The sequence below is a fragment of the Alnus glutinosa genome, chromosome 11, assembly GCF_958979055.1.
Source record: "Alnus glutinosa chromosome 11, dhAlnGlut1.1, whole genome shotgun sequence".
Taxonomy (NCBI): domain Eukaryota; kingdom Viridiplantae; phylum Streptophyta; class Magnoliopsida; order Fagales; family Betulaceae; genus Alnus; species Alnus glutinosa.
The window spans coordinates 2,754,131-2,760,130 of record NC_084896.1 but is presented as its reverse complement, the minus strand read 5'-3'; positions in this window follow the sequence as shown (position 1 = coordinate 2,760,130).

Below are 6,000 nucleotides of genomic sequence, written 5' to 3'. Positions count from 1 at the left end.
TTCGATTTAGGGTTTAGGATTTAGGGTTTGGAGTTCAGGGATTGGGGTTTGGGGTTCAAGGTTTTGGGTTTACGATTTACGGTTTACGGTTTACAGTCATGGGGTTTAGTGTTTAGGGTTTTAGGGTTTAAGGTTTGGGGTTTGGGATTTAGGGTTTAGAGTTTTAGTGGTGAGGATTTTGCATTGGACCAATCCTTCAAAACAACATTCCCATCTTCACCAATTATTGCATCAGTGAAATTTGATCGAATAAATGTTAAATTTGTGAGCCGAAATGGGAAGTTGGAGGAACCTCGAAACAGGAGTAGATGGCCATCTTCTGAGAGGTCAAGTCTTGAGAAAGATAGGTTAGAAAAAGGGTTTCTCTATTTGCTACCCAAACAATGCTCTTTGGAACAAAGCTTTTATGCCATATGTTGAGGTAGGTCTTTAATGAAGTCCATCGTTGGACGTAACGGAGCTCATATGTTGGTGTTGATGTGGTAGCTACCATTCAAAGTTTTTTTTTGAATTAGGAGTGCTTCTTAAGGAAGTAAATGCGACTATATTGACTTTGGTACCTAAGAAGCCAAATGCTTCTTTTATGGGAGATTTTCAGCCTATAGTATGTTGTAATGTCATATATAAGTGTATTACAAAAATTTTCTCAAATAGAATGCTAGTATATTGAATTAGGAGTGCTTAGTTCTAACCTACTTTCCGAAATGTTTCGATTCCAATTAGTGCAGTGGAGCGCTCAATTGCATAAGACAATACTGAAACTTTTGATGTAGCGTCATTCTATCTTTTTTATGATGCAGGCTGGACAGGATCTAAAATTTATTAGCTTATCAATGAGCGGATGCTTTTCTTTGGGTGCTCTTCTACTGCTGGTAGAGAGATCTATTTCTTGGTTCACTGAAGACCTTTTTTTTTTTTTTTTTTTTTTTTTTTTTTTTTTAAAAAAAAAAAATCACTTCGGTTTTCCTTTTATGTCTTAACATTGCTGTCTTCTTCTTCTTATCAGCTTGTAAAAGGATTTGGTCTGACAGGTGTTGGGCTGCACTTGTGGGATTTCAATGGGTAAGACTTAACTAACATCCTGACAACTCCTACATGCAAAAATCTTTGATTTGGACTTATCAACAAGAACATATTTTCTTTCAGGCCCGGTTTTTCCTCGCTCTCCGGCGCCTTTCTCCAAATGGCATGCTGCACACCGAAGATTTGACCCCCTATGAACTGGGGAAGCTCAAAGCCGCTCAGTTTTTGGAATCCATATCTTGATACACGTTAAAAGGAAAATTGATGGAGTTGACAAGGATGTTTGTCCAATATTCTTGCTTTCGGACTGCAGTCTATTATCCAGATTGGCAGATCATTTTGAGCTAGCTGCTAAGTGACAGGTTATATTCATTCTTCGATGCCTCGATGAGGCTAATAGCTTAAGGGGTTAGATCATCTCTAGTGTTTGTTTCCCCAAAGCAAAAGGTGATAGATAATCTCTAGTATTTGTTTGTTACTCTTTTCTTTAGAAAGTTTCCCCCAACAGCGAACGTTTGATGATAACTAAATTCATAACAATATGCTTTTTTAAAAAAAAAAAAAAAAAAAAAAAAAAAAAAAGAAAGGAGAAAAAAAAAACTCCTTGTTTTGGTTGAGAAAGTTGTTCTGCTTTTGGTTACAAATTACAATAATATGAACAAAAATTTTATATAACTGGTTTTCAGGAAATTTCTTCCAACCCGTCTTTAAAAGTGCAATGTGTCTCTTAACATGTAAGAAATGCATGTTTATTTTAATAGCATATGCTTTTCACATGCTTTTTTAATAGTATTAATAAAAAAAATGTGTCTTTTAGTATGTGAGAAACATGTTTTTTTAAATTGTATATACTTATCACATGCTTAAGGGATACGTCACTTTTAGAGATTGAGTTGGATGAAAACTTGTTCAACCCCATTTGTAAGAAATTTCTGTCCAAAAAGTTATAAATCTTCTCCTAATAGTATTATGGGTATACATTATTTGGTTCTCGTCATTATGTTAATTATCAAGGAAATCAGAATAAGATCTCCTGTGTTTTATGCGATTTCATTTTAATTTTGATCTGAGGGATATAAAATGTATATTTTCATGTCATTTCTGTTATTTATTTGATAAAAAAGTGAATGGAGGTCTCACACGATCACATCACATGTGCTCACTGCTCAATATTACTCTAGAGGGGGTGACTACCTTGGACCCGTTTACTTTAGGGCTTGTGAATTTTTCCAAATTAACGACACCAAGTAACGCCTAGAAGGGTGTGAATAAGTGTTTTATCAATGAATATGACAATAATCACTAATCATATATATATATATATATATATATATATATATATATATAAAAGCTGAGTTTTTTCTTAGAATGGCATAGAATAGTGACACGTGGCATAAACGCATACTTTTTAGTGATTAAACCGGTCCTTTAAATACTGAACCAGTCTTTTAAATAAAATTGAACCGGTCTATTTAATCTCTCTCTCTCTCTCTCTCTCTCTCTCTCTATGAATGATACAATTAACTTCTCTCTCTCAATTAATAATATAACTATGTAACTATGTCTCTTTGGTATTTTTATATTTTTGGTTGAAATCTAAATATAATCGGTCTATTTAATCTATCTCTCTCTCTCTCTCTCTCTCTCTCTATTAATGATACAAGTAGCCTCTTTCTCTCTCAATTAATGATATAAGTATGACTCTTTGGTATTTTTATATTTTTGGTTGAAATATAAATATGTTTTCATTTTGTTTGTGAAATTTGTGATTGAGCAATTCTTAATTTGAATGTTTATGAGATTTTTTTTTTTGTTCATTTGTTTTTTCGAATGTTCAAAATTATATAGGATTGGAATATAATAGGTATCACACCAACATTAAAAAAAATTCCTACTAATTTTCTATTTTATATTTTGATAATCAAAATCGTGGTTTTCTTCTTGCTATTTTTCTTCTTCATACTTATTTTCACTTTAAACTACACCTATGTAAACAAATATTTTAACATGTTTTAATTTATATGAATTAAATTAAAAATAAGGGTCTTATGTATTAATTCATTTAAATGTTTTATAGGATATTTGTTTTTCTTTTATGTGATTTTTACGATTTTCACTTATTTTTTGTAAGTGTTATTCTGCTTTTGAAGGTCAAAAAATGCAAAATTTTATTTGATTATTGTGCACAAAAGGAATATAAATGCTTTTAAAACACTAAAGAGTTAATTAAGCATTAAATTTGAAATGTTTTTTTTTTTAATGCTCAAAATTATATGGATTTTATTTTTTTTGAAACATATCATATCATATATATATAAGTATATATATATATAAGTCGAGTTCCAACTTAGAGTTGGCCTAGAATTAGGACACGTGGCATGAATCCATACTTTTTAAATATTGAACCGGCAATTTGAGTAAAAAACTGGTAATTTAAGTAAAACTAAACCAGTCTGTGTATTTCAAGTAAAATAAATGGTGCATTTAATATGGCTAATTAACTATCTTATATTGAATAAAAAATAAATAGAAACGTCAAATTTTTTTTGTTATTAAATCCTCACTAATTTCTACCTCTTTCTCTTCCTTTAAGTAAAACTGGAAAATATATATATATTTCCAACTTAGAGTTGGCCTAGAATTAGGACACGTGGCATGAATCTATACTTTTTAAATATTGAACTGGCAATTTGAGTAAAAAATTGGTAATTTAAGTAAAACTAAACCAGTCTGTGTATTTCAAGTAAAATAAATGATGCATTTAATATGACTAATTAACTATCTTATATTGAATAAAAAATGAATAGAAACGTCAAATTTTTTTTGTCATTAAATCCTCACTAATTTCTACCTTTTTCTCTTCCTTTAAGTAAAACTGAAAATATATATATATATAAAAGCGGAGTTCCAACTTAAAGTTGACCTAGAATTAGGACACGTGGCTTGAATCCATACTTTTTAAATATTGAACCGGCAATTTGAGTAAAAAGTTGGTAATTTAAGTAAAACTAAACCGGTCTGTATATTTCAAGTAAAATAAATGGTACATTTAATATGACTAATTAATTATCTTATATTGAATAAAAGATGAATAGAAACGTCAAATTTTTTTTGTCATTAAATCCTCACTAATTTCTACTTCTTTCTGTTCCTTTAAGTAAAACTGGAAAAAAAAAAAAAAAAAAAAAAGAGTAAAATTGAATTGCTCAATGTATTTCAAGTGAAATAAACGGTGCGTTTAATATTCCTAATCAAATCTCTTCCATTGAATAGAAAATGAATAGAAACATTTAATTTTGTTGTCATTAAATTCTCACTAATCTCTACCTCTCTCGCTCTTCCTTTAAGTAAAATCTTTTACTCCAACACCGCTTCCCCTCCCACTAAATATTCGTTACAAACTAAACCTCAAAGAGTCAAATGTCAGTTTTTTTTTTTTTTGGGAAATGTCAAAAGTCACTCCAATATCTCTCGCTTTCTCAAATAAATATATGGAGAAGTAATGGTTTGTGGCTATGCAAAACTGCAATGTTGTTTACATTACCGGAAGGTGGTGCTCAAAGCACAGAGAGCGAAGTTTTTGCTATTATTGGAACCTTTTGTTTGTAATACTGTTATAGCCTTTTTTTTTTTTTTTTTTTTTTTAGTTTTCCTTTCAAGTTTGCCGGGGGTGTGTTCAATAGAATTGTAAATAATATGTTTATATTTATTTTATGTGCTTCTGTTTTTCTGATTTGATTTTCTATCCTTATTTTTGCATTGATAATTTATATTATTATTATTATTATTATTTTTTTTATAGAAAAGTAGTTTCTTTTACGCTATATATAAGAATGATGGTCGAATTAAAAAATATCTGTCAAACCGTAGTTTCTTCCTATACCTACAAATTTCCTTGAAACTGAAAAAAGTATATAAAAAAATAGTTATTTTCTATTATATTAGTGGTTATCATTTTACACTTTTTTTTTACTTTATTTTCTATGATTTTGTTCTTTCTTTACATTTTTTTTTTTGTCCCTATTTCCTAATTTATATTATTTTTTTGTTCAAATTGCTTTTTTTTTTTTTTTTTTTTTTTTTTTTTTTTTTTTTTTTTTCTTTTTCCTTTTCTAAATTTTACATTGAATTCAAAGAAACCATGGAGAGAGAGAGTTTACATTAATTGTTATTTTGAGTACGAGGTATGAAGATTTTTTAATTTACATTGTTTACTGATTTTTTTTTTTCCATGTATAATGCACATTGTTAACGTGCTTAATTGATAGACAATATTGATTTTCAAGGTTTCATATGAACCAAAAAAGTATATGGAAAAGAAAACTCTAATTTATTCTATTAGTATTTTTCATTTTTTATTTTTTGTCTATATTTTCTATGGTTCTCTTATTTCATTTCCTCTCTTCTTCTTTTTTTTTTTTCTTTTTTTTTTTTTTTTATGTAATTAATATATTATTTTTCATTCAAATTGTTTATTTTATTTTTTGTAAATTTTACACTAAATTCAAGAAAATGATGGTGAGAGAGAGTTTCCTATGGTTGTTTTTTGTACGGGGTATGATAATTTTTTAGCGTATTATGTTTATTGAGTAGTTTTTTATTACTTTGTGTAATACAAAAAAGATAACACTATTATATGGACAGAAATTTCCTACAAACCGATTTGTAGGAAATTTCTTACAATTCACATATAAGATTGACATGTGTCATTTTGCATGTGAGAAACATATGTTATTTAAATAGCGTGTACTTCATACATGTTTTTTTAATAGTTTTTAATAGCATAAATAAAAAAGCATGTGTTTCTCACATGTTTAAAGAATACGTGTCTTTTTTAAATGTGAGTTGTAGAAAATTTCCTATAAACCAGTTTATAAGAAATTTTTGTCCCTATTATATTATATTAGTGTTTTTCAGTTTTCATTTTTTATCTATATTTTCTATGCTTCTCTTCTTCCATTTTTTTTTTTTATTATT